General features: G+C 45.1%; 1 protein-coding gene across 6 annotated transcripts in view; it reads right to left on the bottom strand.

Annotated features, from left to right (window-relative positions):
• Tmcc3 (transmembrane and coiled-coil domain family 3) overlaps window positions 1-17,726 on the bottom strand; it is a 269,948-nt gene that overhangs the window by 28,086 nt on the left and 224,136 nt on the right. Inside the window, exon 1 of one of the 6 annotated variants that reach the window (XM_029482302.2) lies at window positions 10,923-10,970. The exons of the other annotated variants lie outside the window; for them this stretch is intronic. The gene's annotated coding sequence lies outside the window, so the exon portion shown is untranslated. Of the gene's footprint in view, window positions 1-10,922; window positions 10,971-17,726 lie in introns of those variants that run through there. 6 annotated transcript variants of the gene reach the window in all.

Raw genomic sequence — 17,726 nt, 5'->3', positions numbered from 1 at the left:
TGTGGGGGAGGAATGCGGTAAGTGTTACAGAGGATGGAACAAAGAGAAAGCTGTAAGTAAGCTGATGGTTGATTGCCAAGGTTTCTGGGAAGGAGACGCCTGACCCAGACCCAGCTGAGGCTTGAAAAGTTCCCAAGATGCCTGTGGCCATTCATAACTGTTATCCTAACACTTTGGAGGCTGAGGCAGGAGGATGGCCATAAGCTTGAAATTGTTTCTTTGTTTCCAAACTCAAAGGAAGACAATAAAGCCGGCTAGGATAACCTACCTATGCGAACAATACATATGCAAGGGACACCTCAAAGGGCAACGTTTAGAATATTAGAAATTACTGGAGATATTTGAACCTGAGTTGACTAAAAGGGTCATTCTATGGGTGTGAATGAAAGATGAGGCAAAAAGGTCGTGACGTATTTTTATTCTTACGTTTTGGTTTCAGGTTTTTTTGAGACAGAGTCTCTCTACATGGCCCTGGCTGTCCTGGAACTCAACCATGTAGATCAGGCTGGCCATGAACTCACAGAGATCATCCTGCCTCTGCCTTCTGAGTTGTGATGCACCACCAGCCTGGCCAAAGAAGTACGCACAGCAAATTCTTGTTTAACTCTGAAAAGAGTTTTTTATTTATGTCTGAAAGGAGACCAATGATTAAGGAACACAGACAGCCTACAGAAAGACTCCAAAGACCATGCTACACTTTACACTGAACGCAGAAAATGTTGAGAAATGGAGAAGGCAGAATGTCAAAATAAAAATGAAAAACCGACATAAAATACAGCTTCTTCTAAAATTATATACATATACACATGTATATATACTTATATGCATATATGTGTATATATGTGTACATATACATACATATATGTATTATATATAGAAAGAGACAGAGACAGAGAGAGACAGAGACAGAGATGAGAGAGTGAAAGAGAGGGAGAGGGAGAGACAGAGATGAGAGGGAGAGACAGAGATGAGGGAGAGGGAGAGGGAGAGGGAGAGGGAGAGGGAGAGGGAGAGGGAGAGGGAGAGGGAGAGGGAGAGGGAGAGGGAGAGGGAGAGGGAGAGGGAGAGCAGTCACCTATGTGCCCAGGCTGGCCTCAAACTTGTGAAGTTGCATCCGTCTCCCATTTGCTGGGACTGTAAGTGCACTATCATGCTAGGCCTCTGGCAATCTATATTCTTACTTAGCACGCAAAGTTCCAGAGTCATGACTAGACTGTATTTTAGGGGTTTCTTATTTGGCTTATGTGCTGTGAAGTCACAGAAGATTGCACATGAGCAAATGTATCTGATTTAGTCAAAATATACCCATGCTACTGCATGCCAAGGCTACGTAGGTTTGTGTCTGAGAGTCAGAGATGAAGTTACTGGACCTACTATTAAAACACACACACACACACACACACATTCACACACACATACACATACATACACATACACACACACACACACACATTCACACACACACAAACACACACACACATTCACACACACATACGCACATTCACACACACACATTCACACACACACAAACACACACACAAACACACACTCACACACATTCACACACACACAAACACACATTCACACACACATACACATACATACACATTCACACACACATACACATACATACACATTCACACACACACACACATTCACACACACACAAACACACACTCACACACATTCACACACACACAAACACACACTCACACACATTCACACACACATACGCACATTCACACACACATACGCACACACACACACATTCACACACATTCACACACACACATTCACACACACACATTCACACACACAGCTAAGGATAGATGGCTTCCTCTCTAAGACAGTATTATCTATCACATGATAAACAATCACCTTTCTTCAAAACTGCCCCACTGGTATTTTAGGGCATTTTCCAAACTACTTCTCCCCTGGAGACCTTTATCAATACTAGACAGACTCTAATTATTACCAGTAGTCTTGGTTCTTTCCATCAGGGGCATGGACAGATTATAAAGGCACTGCTTTCAGACCAAAAGAAAAGGCAGGAGTTAAAGAAGATTCTCTGAGGGGAACAGGTCATAACTGCAAAGAAAAATCCCCGCAGCACACCATACCCCACCTTCCCTACACCATCGAACAGCAGGAAAGCAGCAGGTTCCCGGCTGCTCTTCTCTAAGACAAACATTCTGTCTGGAAAACGCAGATTAGATGAATAAAGAGGAGGTATATTCTAGGGGAGACAGGATGGCTAGTGTCGGTGGTCAACTCGGCAGAGTCTGGAATCACCCAGGAGGCAGGCCACAGGGATACCTGGAGGGACCAGGCTGGTCTCTGGGCATGCCTTTGAAGGGTTCATCTTAACTAGGTTAATTAACATGGGAAGACCCACTCTAAATGTGGGGCTGAGTCCTGGGCTGTGTAAAAAGGAGAAAGCTAGCTGGGCACAGGATTCATTGCTCTCTGCTTCCCCCCTGCTGCCAAGATGGACTGCACCCTCATACAGTGAGTTGTGTTCCCTCACCTGTGGCTTGCTCTTGTCTCTGCATTTTTATCATAACAAGGAAAATGAACAACCTATGGCATTATGGGTAGAAGGTAGCCTAGGAGTTTCAGTGCTCGATACAGTTTTTCTTTGATTGGGACAGTAGATCAAATTATGTTTCTGTACCCTACTTGGAGCCCTAACACCTCCAGAGACTAAGAACTCACAGGAAGTACCTGCTTTGAGCTTATTACATAACTGCCTGTATTCAGAATTATCACTTGAAAGCCTACTGAATGTATGCCGAAAGGGGAAAGCGGGTTTTCTTAATAGACTTTATTCATAGCAGTTCCTTAAGCTATATGAATGGTAGGGCTCCCCCTTCCCCCTTTCTTTGGCCTTGGGAAAGCTGATGAACTTGACTCCAAGGCTTTGAACAATGTAATGCTATCTACAATATGGTATGCTTCATTAATTCAGCTCAGTCCACCTACTTTATTCAGCATTTCAAAATGTTAGAGGACCATCTGGTTGATATTCATCGACCAGGAACATTACGAAACCTTGTTCAGCCTAGGATTTCAGCCTGAAATGGAGGAGCTGATGTTTCTCTGATCTCTATGCTTCCACGGTCCTGACGGCCTCCACTGCTACCAGACCTCACACTTGTTTGATTATTAGGGCCATTGTAAATATGCCTGTAAACACCTCGGGTCTCTGCTGAAGATGGCTTGCTTAACTGCTTTCCATCCTGGATAAATAGAAAGCTGACAATCAGTGAAGATACACACACACAGGATTGACTTCAAGTGTTCAGTTGTATGCAACCAGAGGCTAGGCTATGTTCATTTTACATACAGGGCACACCCTTCAAAGAAATTAACTTAATATACACAAACAAAGGGAAAGCAACAATGTAATTAGGCAAGAACCAAATGACAAGCAGTTTTCCATTTATCTGATATCTTTTTTTTTTTTCAATTTTAGTTACTTAATGTATGAGTGCTCTGCTGCATATACATCCACCCGCCTGAAGAGGGCATCAGATCCCCCTATAGACGGTTGTGAGCCACCATGTGGTCGCTGGGAATTGAACTCATGACCTCTGGAAGAGCAGCCCCTGCTCTTAACTGCTGAGCCATCTCACCAGCCCCTATCTGAAATCTTTCATCAACAATTTCAATAAATCTTTCCAACTGTCCTTGCCCCAATCCAGATACAGATATCTCAAGATCTGACACCTCTGAATGTCACACTAGGCAACTGAGAGTCCTGCATAGTCTTTAGGGCTAATCTCACCTCTCCCTTGACTACCACAGCTACCTACCACGTTCTTTTGCCTTTATCTTCTATCTGCTCACCCTTCTTTTCCCTGGCTCAACTCTTTTAGATGGCACAGCTGGATTACAGCCAGGGTCTTTACTCATGTGTCTCTAGGCTCCTCCTTTTAATGGTCACACACTGTCTACAGGCTGAAGTTTAACTTCCTGAAGTTGGACTTTAAAGGCCTCCAGGCCCTGACCCAGCCCTGTCTCTGTACACATTCTGTACTTTTTCCCTATTTCCCAGAGCAAACACCCTGACCCAGTGAACCATGTCCAGGCTAAGTGTTTGAGCCTGGATCACGTCCATCTCCACCTCCACCTCCACCTTTGTTAGGAGGCCCACACAGATCTGTGTGCCTTCCCTGAGGGTCTACTCAGTGCAGGAAGGTTTGCAAACACACCAATACAATGATTCACGTCAGGGAATCTTCCATGTCCAAAGACATCATGAGAAAAGTCTGTTAATGAAGTGTTAGCAAAAAGGTCAGATGGCCATAGGGAATATCTGCACCAGAGCTAGAAGATAAAGCAATTGGAATGCACAAATCTTTAGCCACCAGGTGGTAAATACATTTCCATTCCTTGGGTTTTAGTTGCACATCACACTCTTCTCCACAATAATGGCCTCCAGGAGGAGAAGGAAGAACGCATCCCACCCAACCCCTCCCCTTGAGAGTATTGAATGCAGAGCCTTGTGCAGGAAAGCAAGCACTCCACCTGTATCCATCCCCAACCCTCTTTCTCTTTTACTTTTCACTTATTTTATTTGGGTTTTTCCAGACAGGCTTTCTCTATTCTGGATCTATAGACCAGGCTGGACTCAGAGATCCCCGCCTGTCCCAAGTTTTGGAACCAAAGGAATGCACCAGCACTACCCAGCTTTACTTCTTATTTTGAGATAAATTTGTCCAGGCTGGTCTTGAACTCACTCTGAAGCCTAGGGTGGCCTTGAATTTGTAGACTTCCTGCTTCAGCTTCCCAAGTAGCTGGGATTGCAGGTGTGTGCCAAACCAGCCCAGCCTAGCCCAGCTACCTAGCCCGTTTGATCTTCCATATAGTTCTCAAAATGAACAGCCCCAAGAGATTGGAAAGGAGAAATGAAGATCAAAGTACATGTGAATCTTTGCCTCTTCTCCAGTTCCTTACTGTTGCTCATAACACCATAGTCTGCCTTCACCGCCATCGCCCCTCCTAGGCTACCCCGCCCTTCCACCCCTGCCACTACCACCACCATGTGCTTCCTGGTTTTGGAAACATCACAGACAACCAACCATCCTTAGAGAGCCATTTAGGAAAGAAGGAACGAAGGAAAGAAGGGAAGGAAGGGAAGGAAGGGAAGGAAGGGAAGGAAGGGAAGGAAGGGAAGGAAGGAAGGAAGGAAGGAAGGAAGGAAGGAAGGAAGGAAGGAAGGAAGGAAGGAAGGAAGGAAGGAAAGGAAGGAAGGAAGGGAAGGAAGGAAAGGAAGGGAAGGAAGGGAAGGAAGGAAAGGAAGAGGGGTCAGTTGGGGAGGGAGAAACAGACAGACAAAACTTATAGAAAATGATGTAGCCATCAAAATGGAAATGGAGCTGACCAGCTACCATGGGAAGCTATCCAAATTAATAGGGAAAAGCAAGATGCTGAGTTCTGCCTATGGTGTCCGTCCATCTGTGCTTCAGAGGGTGGAACCGGTTACTGTAGAGTACTGTACAAGAGTACTGTATCCACATGGAATTTTCTAGGAGGATATCCTAAGAATTTTGGGTGGTAGTTGCCCATGGAGAAGTGGGTTGGGAGTCTAGAGATGAAACACTTTGTCTCCCATTGCTCTTTGCTGTCCTTAAGCTTTCTATTGAAAAACAAGGCCCCTCCCAAGTGAGACCAACAGACAACTACCTGTGACACACCCATTACCACAGGCAAGTCCCTTCCCTGACTCATCCCAAGGCTGGCTTGCTTATAGGGACAAACCAACTTTCCCCATAGTACGGCTTCTCTGGCTACACGCTGATTTCATCATCTCTCTCTGTGTTGATTTCCTTTAGAAGGGTAACTCCACTAGAAAAGAGGCTTTAAAATCCAATCCCCAAGGAATTAAAACCATGTTTGTTGATACTCAGCTGGAATCACCAACTCAAAATATAAAACTTCAAGTAACAACCCCCTCCCCAAATACAGTATACTAATATTACATTTCTCTTCTAAGCTCTTCACGAATTACTATTTTCTCAAGGTATCAATGCCACCGGAAAACACTTCTGCTGCTAAAGGCTACTTCCCCAAATGCTCCCAGCTTTGAATTTGGACTGTGTGGAGAGTGATTTTTTTCCCCAATACAGACTCCTCACTGGGAACACCCACTGGAGCAAAACAATGCCATATGTACGCACACACACACACACAAAGAGCACAAGGATTCTTCTGTCTGCAGTGCCAATGGGCTGACTGTATACATGAGTCCTGTAAAACTATAATGAAGCTGAAAAAAAAAAAAAACCCAAACCTGGTGACATCATAGTATGTTCATATCATAGCAGAAAACATTACTCAAGAGTCTGGGCGAAACCAGTGTAAACAAACCTATTTCATTAGGGGCCACAGAAACGTGTGACACATAGAAGAAAAGTGTAACACACACACTCACTTGGAAACAGAGGAGTGTGTTCCTGGTTTATGGCCTCTCGGTGTTTCCCATCATTATTTGACCTTACTCTCCTCCCAGATCATTAAAAACGAAAAGAGTTCATCAAAAGAGTAAAATAGCACCATGCAGGTCCCCCGCCGTCTAGGAGGTGCCACTGTCCCCATAGGATGGGCCCATGTGCCTGACCCTCTCCTGAAGACCTTGTCGATTGGGACAGATCCAGGGAGACATTTGCAGCAGTGTGGATACATACGCACTCTCTACCATAGGAAGAAGGCCCAGGTTAAGGTGCACGTTTGAATCTCAGGTGTCTGGTTTTTGGTTTTGGGTTTTGTTTTTTAAACAAAAGTTAAAGAGTTTAAAAAAAAAAACAACATTTAAAACAGAGTAAAGATTTTTGTATAGCTCAGGAGTTCAGTCATGACCCATTTGTGGGGGATCGAATGACCCTTTCACAGGGGTCACCTATGCATATCGGATATTTACATTATGATTCATAACAGTAGCAAAATTACAGTTATGAAGTGGCAACACAAGTAATTTTATGGCTGGGGGTCAGCACAACATGAGGAACTGTATTAAAGGGTTGCAGCATTAAGAAGGCTGAGAACTACCGGTCTAGCTAGACAGTGTCTCTTTTAATTATTATTTTTTTTAAAGTCACAAAGTTGAAGAACTTAAAAATTTTAGAAAATAAAGTGACAAAATAAGTTTACTACTGAAGAAAAATATTTTTTGTACATAAATTTTGTGGTGCCTGCGAGTCCAATTTTTAAAAAATTACATCGATAGGACTGGGTGTGATCCCCTAGGCTTTTACAGTCCCTCACCAGCAACTCACTGACTCCTGCAGGGCAGCTTCCAGTCCCGGAAGTGCCCTAGATGCTGCACCGTTAAGATTAAATAAATATACAATGAAATAAATAAATAAAGTTTTGGTATTTTTATTGTGCCTTTTCCATGTTTAGAAACACACACACAAACACAGCTATGTTACAACTGCTCACAGTGTGTAGCACAGTGCTCCATATGAGGGTTTGTGTGTGGGAGCGTGACAGGCTGTACCCCGAAGCCTAGCCATGTAGTATGCTGGACTGCCTAGGCTTGTATAAGTGTACTTCACCATGTTGGCAAAATGGCAACATCACCTAGCGAAAGATTTCTCAGAACCTGTTTCCTCAAGTCATCTCTGGTATGGTGACACATGGTAGTGTCACACATCCTGGGATGGCTAAAGAGAGAGAGAGACTGCGTACATTGAGTTCATATGACTTTTCAGGGGCTGAGCTGCTGTGTTTGTGAGTCCTAGTCTTTAATGTTTTACCTGGACTTTTAAAAATGGTTTCTGTAACAATAATTACAAACAAACAAACAAAACAAAAAACAATAAAGCCCTGTCCTGAAGGTTGGGACCACGTTCTCAGAAGCCAAAACAGAAGAGGACTTTGTTAAAATACACGCTGGTAGCTCTAGGCCTCTGAAACGAAGCAATGCTAGAATCAGATGAAGATAAGTTGGAACTGTTTACATCTAAGTGATTCTTAAAATATTAAAAAACGGGCACTTGAACACGCCCAGGCCTTCTTAGAGAGATTCAGAAGCCCAACTGCCCAGGTAGGAGAATACATTAAAAACGTCACAATAGCATCGGTCAGAGAGCAAGTCACAGGAAAACCACGAAACGACCCGTAGATAATCCAAAGGCCTTGGGCAAAGCGAGTGCGCACACACACACACACACACACACACATACACACACACACACACACACACACACACACACACACACATACACACACACACAGAGCGGATGACTTGGACTCGCTGAGTAAGTGTGAACTGAAGACGGTTAAGGAACACATCCAGGTACTTGCTAAGCTGAGACTTGAACATCATCAGTTTGAGACCCTAGCCATCACAGCTACCTCGTAAAATCCTTCCTCCGAAAACCAAAGAAGTAAACAAACCAACAACACTCGCCCCACCCACACCCACACACAAAAATGAGATCATATTCAGAATGAAGCTCTACAGAGGTCAGATGCCAGCTCCCCTTAGTATAAACACTTGGGTGGTAAAAACTGATGAGATAACCTGAGCTAATGATTAACATAAATCTTAACGACAGAGCTGGCATCTTAGGGTTGGGAAGGCTATGAAAGGATAGCCCATAAAGGGAAGAGGTCACAGGTCATGTCTGATAACTGGCATTGGCTCGCAGGCATTCCACTTCCTCTTTCCTCAGGGCACCATCTCTTCTGTGTACTATGTGATACTTTAGGATCATTTTTAAAAGTACAAACTATGGAATAAAGTACTAAACTACATGTGTCTGAAGTAAGAGAACAAATGGCATCTTTTCCAATCCCAATGCTCTGTCCCCACCATTTTATTTGAAAGAAGTTTTGGAGACAGGGTCTTCATTATGCAGACCTGATGGCCTAGAGCTCGCTTTGTAAACCAGGCTGGTCTTGAACCCACAGACATCTGCCTGTTTTTGCCTCTGAGTGCAGGAATTAAAGGCATGCTATCAGACACACCCCTTAACATTTAAAAAAATGACAAGGAAAAACTGTTTTCAATGTGTCTACCATTGTGTGACATAAGGCATTTTCATACATGTATGGCATGTATCACTTGCTGAGCATGGTCTCCCACACCTCCTACTTCGTTCCTGGTTTGGCTTCCACTTCTGTGGCATGCATACATACACACACACATATACACAGTTTATATATATATAACCTAGGAACTACCAGGAAGGAAGACGCATAGTAGCAGCCTTTCTAAGATGGGCTTAACTCAATATGATTATCTCCAGCATAACTTAACCTTTGTATATTATTAAAATTTAAATAATGACCTGGATTTAAAGGGCCCTAGGCCACCCCAGCATTTGGTCCTGTCTTTCTGACCCATCATTGTCCTTACTAGGTCACATCCAGGGAAGTGAAGGATACAATCAGGAGAAAGCCCCTGGCTATGGTGAAGGCTAAGCCCCTGATAGGGGCTGTATAGGTGGAAGGGGTGCCAACATGGATACAGGATCTCCAGAAAGGCCTGTTCTCCAATCAATGGCTTGACAGAATACTTCCTATCTTTGTGCACAGCCTGGCACGAAGGGGCGGGTGGGGATGGTGACTGAAACTGTTTTACAAGCAGTATGATCTGGGGAGCACTTTCTCTTTCATTCCAACTGGCCCCGTGCACCCCACGCTCTGTTAACTGCGGGTCACAATGCTGAGGCTATGGGATACTTTGTTGCTTGCTGGAACAATTAGGCACTCTGGTTTTTCTTCTTAAATAACAGAAAGTTAAAGGTCTAAGATTTAAGGGTTGAGATTTCTAACTGGTTACTCCCTCTCACAACCAGTTATTGTGGTTTCTGAAAACCAGAGAACAGCTTCCAAGAACACACCCTGTCTTTAAAGGCATCCTAGACAAAACTTTGATGAAGAACCAGCTTGAGAAAAAAAAAAAAGGCCTCAGTTAAATGTATTGAGCGGTGGTGGCGGTGGCGCACTGAGGAGGCAGAGGCAGGCTCTGTGTTCAAAGTCAGCCTGGGTTACAAAAGAAACCTGGTCTTCAAAAACTAGATAGATAGACAGATAGGTAGGTAGAAAGATAGATAAATAGATAGATTGATATTTAAAGAATGAAAAGAAGATCACTATTTAAATTCTTCCATAATACATGTGCACGCACACACACACACACACACACACACAGAGTCACATGAATACTGGTTTCCCGTGACCTCATCAGCTCCAGGATAGGATGCACAGGTACAAGATTTTTCACCTCTGCTGAAACCACCATGTCCATGTCCCACCCACAAGTCCCAGGATGGGTAGAGGAACCCCCGATTCAAAGTACGCAGCACTCCCCCTAGACTGTCCCCATCCCCACCCACAGGGTGGCATCCGCCACACCCTTCTTGCCTGTGGTGGCTTAAGGTGTCACAGAGGCAGTTATATAGAAGCTCGGGTTTCCAGGGCAAGTGGAATGAGGGATGCCCACTGTGGGAAGATGGAATGTTAATGGAGGAAGTTAGATGCCAGCTCAGGACTTGTTAGACCCACAGGCGACGGGGGTCTGGGGGAGAACTGGTCTTTTTAAAATTGGAGCCCCAGCACTCTGCCCTGCCTGGCGTCTGTTGCTCTGCTCTCCTGAACTATTCTTACTGGGGTTGCACTTCCTGGAAGAATGAGCAGTGAAGGAATTTGGCAACTCCCTAGGAATTTTGGAATTTAAATATTTAGAAATCCACTTGGGAAATTAGAGAGGGATTTGCAAAAAAGCACAAAGACAACTTAGTAAAGACAAAAATAATTTGTATTTCTTTCAAGCATCTTGCAGGTTATTAATTACAAAAGGCCTGACAATACCTATGTCCATGCTCTGGCTGAAGCTGAAGGGGCAATAAAGAGACTTACCAAACGCCACAGGACAAACCTGAACAACAAAACCGCCGAGGCTCTCTCACCTGTCTGCCCAAGGCAGCCAACTGTGCACACAGGCAGGCTGACACTCTTCCCTGTGCCTGCTGGTGGTGACTCACGCTGGACTTTGGAGATCGACACACGCTATCTCTGGATATTCCTGTGCTGGTCTTGGGGGAAACTCCACGCCCTGTACTGTGCCCAGAACAACTGTCAGCAATAATACGGTGTATTCAGCACCCTGCTGTACAAATGGGCTCTTTGTGCTGATGGCTAAGGGAGAGCCTCCCTGTCTCTGCAGGGAGGCCCACCAGGGCAGAGGCCTGCTATCCTGTAACCCTGGGAGTGCAGGACAACTCACATTTAGCCTGGTTGGTGCTCCTGAGTACCCACAAGGAAAAGGGCTCGACGGAACAAATCCAGGATGGCGGGGTAAATGCAAAGCAGTAGGATGGGACATACACACACACACACACACACTCACACTCACACACAATGCATACATGCATACACATACAAGGCACACACACATGCACTCAAATGCACACATGCATACCCACATGCACACACATTCACTGGTGCATATATACATACACACACATGCATACACACACTCACACATAATGCATACATACATGCACATACAAGACACACACACATGCGACATACACGCATATGCACACAAACACACTTGTGCATACACACACACACAGGCATACACACATGCACACACACGCATACACACACAACCAGCTGCAAAGCAGACACTCAGTGAACAGGGAGGGAAGTGGAAGTGGTTTGCAGGCCACATGCAGGGTCAGGAGACCCTTTCCTCTGTTGATTCTTTCCCAAGACAGATGCTCTGGGTGCCTTGAGTGTCAGGCACAGCTGGAGAGGCAAAGCCCTCTTCTTGTCTAATGGCCACAGAGGAAGAAACAATGACAGTCACTGATAACTGAAAGGACTTGGTACAGAGGGAGAACCAGGGAAGTGCTGCCAAGTGGGAGGGGCTGGCTTTTTTTTTTTTTTTTTTTCCTCTAAAGCAGAGAGACAAGTTTGTTTGTCCAAAGTTGCTTTGGGTTAGCACATAGAGAAATGCAAGTTTTGAGAAATATGGTAAAAGGAACAGAGACACCCTAGGGATCAGACCCTGACTGCCCCACTTAAGCTGAGTTCATCTGCCAGGACCTTGGCAACCTGGAACTGGAGGGATCAAGATGGAAAGAAGGGATTCAAGACTGCATTAGCACAGTAAATCAGAGGCCAGAGCCTGCATTAGCATAGCAAATCAGAGGCCAGTGGCTGCATTAGCATAGCAAATCAGAGGCCAGAGGCTGCATTAGCATAGCAAATCAGAGGCCAAAGGTAGTAAAAGCTAGAGGATAGTATCCTAGCTCCAGGTAGCTCAGGCAGCATCAGAGGACAGAGTGTACATTAGAGAGGCCAAGCTAGCACAGTGCCATCCACACAATAGGCAAGAGATGTGTGGGCTGGGGAATTCAGCTTCAGACGCTTCAGAGGTTCCCTGGGCACTCAAGCACAGGTGTCATGGTGTTTGCTCTGGACAGCAAGCCCGAAGAACCCTGTACTCTTAAGTACGGGCATGGATTTCAAGGGTCTGGTAGACCTGCTCGAGCCTCAGCTCTGCCTCTTGGTAACTGTGTGACCCTGGGCAAGTAAATTAACCTTTTTGAGACTCTGCTTTCAGCTAAGGAAATTTCTCTCGAGATTTAACAAGCTCTGAAAAGGCCCTAATATCACAGCAGACAGGAGATGTTTCGTATTTTCCTCCTGCCCTTTCGAGATTATATAGCGCTTCATTTTATAATTTAACACACGCAAGCAGATCACTGGCTTTCTTGCTGTCAGTCACTTGTCCTTAAATCCCTTCTGACCTTCCTTGTATGCGTGGATTCTCAAATATTTGAATTGACACAAAGTCATATGAAAAGCTCAGACCAGGATGGTCCAGGGGAACTGGGAGTTTCCTGCCCTTAAGGTTAAATTACGGATGCCAAGATCCCAAAATTGCTGGATAGTTTCAGAGGTATTGATTTAACTGTTTGGGGGTGGGGAGAAATGGACAATGGGGGTTAGGAAAAAAAGAGAGAATTTTGTCAGTATAACAAAACCTAGTCTGTGTGTATCTGCACTGTAATGTTTGGGAAGAAGTGTGCCCGCTGGAGCTAATATTGTATGGTCTCTCCAGCTCAGTTTAAAGCAGGGTCTAAGAAGTGTTAAATAATAAATGCTGCCAAATGGGCCTCACCTCAAACAAAATGTCAAGTCAATAGAATGCTCTATAAGAAACGCCTGCTTTTTGGAGGGGGTTGGGCTCATCTGCTTATTTTTTTTTTAATACTTCAACACTTTTAAACTATAGATGGCTCCAGACCTGACGTAGGAGGGTCGACTTAAATTTTTTAAACTTTGTGATAGTATGAAAGTAATGTATGCCCAGTCGAAGCCATGTCTCAGATTTCTGATCTTCCCCTGGGCTAGTAACATGGGGCTTGAAGTGCCCTGGGGATGGCAGGCGATGGCAGAGAGGTGGCTCTCCCTCAACCAAGTCCTCAGAGTAAGGCAAGTAAGCCAGAGTGCTTCTCTGCAGTGGACTGTGTTGCACCACAGAGGTCAAATGCATTAAACCCAGATTTCAACGCAGGGGTTCTTTAAACTCAAAGTTATCAGGATGAAAGCTGATCGTCTCTGTTCGCTAAAACTGTGAAGCCCTACTGTCCACTAGTGGTCCACACACAGTTCCACAAAAAAAAGGAGGCTCAGGATCTATGACCTCTGTGACCCCAAGCCCTCTGCTGGGCTCTTCATCCTCTTCTCCCTCAGAACACTGTAGGCATACTGTACCTGTTTTATATTTATTTATTTTTTAATTCTTACCAATAGCTCACTTCATTCTTTTTTAGTCAAGGGTCTCTTTTGATGAAGCCCCAGGTTCTGCGAACACGGACAGGCCATGACAGCAGTCAAGCTGTGGGTGGGGTGGGGACAGTCTGCAGGTAAAAGATGTTCCTAGCAAGCCGGCACCAGCTTTGGGAGGACAAAGATTTGCACCTATCCTTGGCCTATAAACACTTTTACTTTAGCAATTTATCTATCTATGCGGGCAGTTGGGGGTGGGCAAGCAGGTGGGGGAGGGTACTGAAGCTGTAACCTGGTAGCTCAGCACTTTTCTACATCCCTGAAAAAGGTACAGAGATTTAAAATATAGTATTATAAATCCAAACAAATACAGGAAAAAGCAAATAATGAGCCACGACGTCCTGGAGAGAACTTGAATTGTGACATCCTGCCTGGGAAGAGGTTGAATAGTGCTCGTGTCAACGGAGAAGTGGTCAGTGCGCATGTCAGTGGGAGAAGTGGTCCAAGAATAGCCGGATGGGGCTGGAGAGATGGCTTCTGAGTTCAGTTCCCAGCAACCACATGGTGGCTCATAACCACCTGTAATGGGGATCCAATGCCCTCTTCTGGTGTCTGGAGATAGTGACAATGCACTCACATACATGAAATAAATAAACCTCTTTGGGCAGAGAGTATGCTGCATAGTGAATATAACTCAATACCCCGGGTCTGGGGGACATAAGGCCAGAGCAGAGAGTCCGGTTTTCACCTGAAGAAATAAATATACATAGTACTCTGGGCTGTGTACTTGGTACTATGGGATTTATTCTTTCCAATAAGTTTACGCTTAAGAATGCTTTTAGCTTTATTTTATTTTTATTTTACATCTATGGGTAGTTTTGCTTGCCTATGTGCCTGTGCACCACTTGCATGTAGTGCCCATGGAGGCCAGGAGAAGGCATTGGACCCTCTGGGACTGGAGTTACAGATGACTATGGGTCACCATGTAAGCGCTGGGAACTGAACCGGGTCCTCTGGAAGAGCAACAAGTGCTCTTAACCTCTGAGCCCTCTCTCCAGCCCCCGAACGTACACTTTTTACATTAGGCTTGCTAGGAAAAAGATGAGCCTTCTTCACAGTTCAGGCTTGTTCAGATAATACACTGAGAAGCTCACTTACGGATGTCATTTCATCTTTCTTCCGCGGGGAACGCAAAACCTAGGCACAAGCAGAGAGCACAGAGGAGACACACATTGAACCCTGTTTGCTTTAGCAGTTAATGATTTAACCAGTAAACTCAGGTTCTCCAGCGATCCTGCCGGCTGCTCTCTAAGGCCCTGGGCTCTGGTTGTGTGCACGTCCATTATCTAAGTGACCCCATGTGGTCATCTCCTTTATGCTACACGTGTGCATCTGAACTTGAAGCTAGTTGTACTCAGGAGGGCTGGATAGGGGCTGGTTTCTTATAGCTTTAGTTTTAAATCTTCAAAAGAACATGGGTTTTCCTTGTAAAAATGCTTCGTGTTAAAAACAACAACCAGGGCTCTGGGAGATGGGGAATCTTTAGGGCTCGGATCCCCTCTTTTCAAACAACCTCCCTAGGTAATTCCGATGTCTCTGCCACTGCCTCCTGCCCACTGGAATTAACTCCTTAGTGAACACTTCTATGTGAGGGGACAACACTGTAGAGAACCAAGAGTCTGGGATCGTATGTGTAAAGTGTTCAGAGCTAGCCTGCCCCGGGATGTGAGCCACTGAGAATGAACAAACCCAACTGGCCTCTCATCACCTCTGGTTCCTTAGAGATGTGGGGGGCAAGCATGGAAGACAGCTGTGTTTGAGACGAGAAGGGAGCTGGGAAAGTGAGGTCCTGTTTTTGAGCCTGGCCGCCATTTCCTAATCCTGATCAATGGGAATCTATACCCGACATCTTCCCTTCTCCCTCCAGTTTTGATTCCAACTAGTTTGCCATCAGTGAGCCAGGTAAGTGGTATTTCCAGAACAACCACTCATGAGATCACCTGGGGCCTCTAACCCTCCTTGCCCCACCCGAGACAGTGAATCAGAATTTCTAGGTGGTTCCGTGTCCTGGGCTGGAGCCCAAGCTGTTATGTTATACACAGAGAAGTCTGAGAAGCATCTATTCAGGTCGAGCTCATTGTGAAGAAAGGAACCAGGGCTGACTGAGTTACATAATTTCCCCAAGGTCTGATTAACTATGGCTCGGGGGCCCAGAACGTGGTGAGCTAATTCTTTGCTCACAGACCAATACTGCCTGCTATGTTTAATCATCAGAGTCCAAGTATCTGCGAAGTTTCTGATTCACCGTGAGGCAGCTGTGGGTACGTGACTAACAAAGTCTGAGTTCCGGATGCAGGTCAGAACGTGCCACCGGCTTAGAGGATGACAGACAGGGTGACCTGTCTGATTTGACCAGCCCCTCCGGTTTCTTTCACTTTCAGTATCAGAATGAGGGGAAAGGCCTGACTGATTACCCTTGAGAAAGAAAGCAACAAGAAGGCAGGCTGATTCAGCCACCTCACCGTTTCCTCAGCTCCTGTTAGCACTTTGAGCCAAACAGCTCTGGTCCTGGCAACTGCCCAGCCCCTTGTGGTCGTAGTCGGGAGAGAAAGGATGGCAAGCCCTGCTACAGACTCTCCGCTTGTAGACCAGAATCAGCTTTTCTAACTGAGAAACAAGGAGGAGAAGCACCCTGCTCCTCCCCACCCTCCCAGGACCCAGCTTGGAAAGCTCAAAGCAAGCTTTGACTCAGGGAGAGCTCGAGCTGGTTATAATTGCCTCTAATTGGCCCTCCCACACCATCGCACAGTTTACAGCTGTAATGAGTTCCAAAAAGGGATGCCATATATTCTCCTCCTACCTTAAAAACCAGAATCCTTTCCTGCCTAGGTCCTTCACATAACTGTTTGGATTTTTTCCTAATACATCAAAAGATATTAAAAGCAAGATCAGTGAATGAATGAAAAGCAAACATGTAATTGTGTTTTCAAAGAGAGAGCCCTGACCCCTGTGACCCCTGTGACCTCAGGGGCAACGCTGTGGGCCTCATATTGCTAACGGAGACCGAGGACAGCGAACGAGAGACCAATTGCATTCCAGGGCACACGGCCCTCAGAACACATGCATCTCTTCGGACATCTCCCATGTTCTGATTTTTATCTTTCTTGGCATGCTCAGGCTCTCTTTTAATAAAGTCACAACCTCTGTTGCCATGGAACCCAATCAGACATGAAGCCTGTTACTAGGACTTCCTGCAGGGCAAGAAAAACAAAAAACAAAAAACAAAAAACAAACAAAAAAAAATCCCAGTGACCAAAAGACCAACATTTTCTTAAAAACCAAAAACCAAAAAACCCAAAAATCAAAAATCAAAAATCAAAGCAATGAGCCTTTGGAAAGCACCTGACACCTTTGTGTCGACTAACACTTAAGTTTCACATAGGGTAGTTTGAACTCTTAAGCCAAAGCTTGTCAACATTTTATTCACACAAAAAATTAAGCTGGGACTTTACAAAGATATTTGTTTCCAAATAAATACCTGGCAAAGAGGATAAAACTACAGGATTCTCCCATTTCCCCCGCTTTTAGGTGAGCTTGCTCAAAACTGAATAGCTGTTTGGCAAACACGTGTCAGTCAGCAGCTACCAAATTGCAGTATCCATTTCTACCAGCACTAAGGTTTTTTGCCAAGAGCTCGTTATTTCTCTGCAAAGAGAAGATATCTAAACAACACAACCAATCCTCTGTTCTGCCATATCTGAAGCTGGGCTGAATCTGCAGAGGAAAAAAATATATCTGATGCTAACAGCAAAGCTAAATACGGAAAGGGAGTGAACGTCAGCTGAGTGTCTGTCCTGAGCCCGGCACCTTGCATCTCACTGTATGACTGACAGAGTTACTACCACCTAGGTTCCGACAGCCTTGAGTAGCTTGCTCAAGCTGCCACACGGCAACTGTGCCTGACTCCC

This window comes from Mus caroli, unplaced genomic scaffold (assembly GCF_978045245.1).
Source record: "Mus caroli unplaced genomic scaffold, Mus_caroli_1 scaffold_9, whole genome shotgun sequence".
NCBI classification, from domain to species: Eukaryota; Metazoa; Chordata; class Mammalia; order Rodentia; family Muridae; genus Mus; species Mus caroli.
The sequence above is the reverse complement of the archived record's forward strand: the minus strand, read 5'-3'. Positions and strand labels throughout refer to the sequence as shown.